Source organism: Cygnus olor, chromosome 1 (genome assembly GCF_009769625.2).
Source record: "Cygnus olor isolate bCygOlo1 chromosome 1, bCygOlo1.pri.v2, whole genome shotgun sequence".
NCBI lineage: Eukaryota > Metazoa > Chordata > Aves > Anseriformes > Anatidae > Cygnus > Cygnus olor.
Genome location: NC_049169.1, coordinates 47,405,489 through 47,406,007, shown reverse-complemented (window position 1 = coordinate 47,406,007; position 519 = coordinate 47,405,489).

The window sequence follows — 519 nt, the reverse complement described above, 5'->3', positions numbered from 1 at the left end:
CCCAAAGATCCCCACCTTTGTAAATAAGCGAGATCGATGTATTCAGCTGAATTCAGCCAATGAAACCAAACCGAGGGAGCACACCCTTTTCCTGGAAAGGACCAGATATCCCCCCTCTTCCGATCAAAACCTTGCCTGAGAGAATCTCTGTTTATTCGGCCACTGCTGTAGCAGAAGCCTGATTAGATTTTGGGAGAGAATGAACGGAATGGTGTAAGTTCATAATCTAAAATAGAGAAAAATTATTTTCAATGATTTTTTCCACTAGAAGTTATCACCCAGAGGGATAGCAAGAAAACTGAATGGTTCACTAAGTCCTTAACACAAAGGAGCCGTAACAATTTAGGTAGGTTTTCTGCTGCTTTATTTTAAGCTATTCTGGTTCCAAAAAAGCCAGTATTTTAGTGAGTTTATTGAAAGATGACTGACACAGCATTCATAAATATGTAAACTGATTTTTGAGCCTCAGTCACACAAGAGTTAAATTTTCCATCACTTTTAATTAAACTACTTAGACAT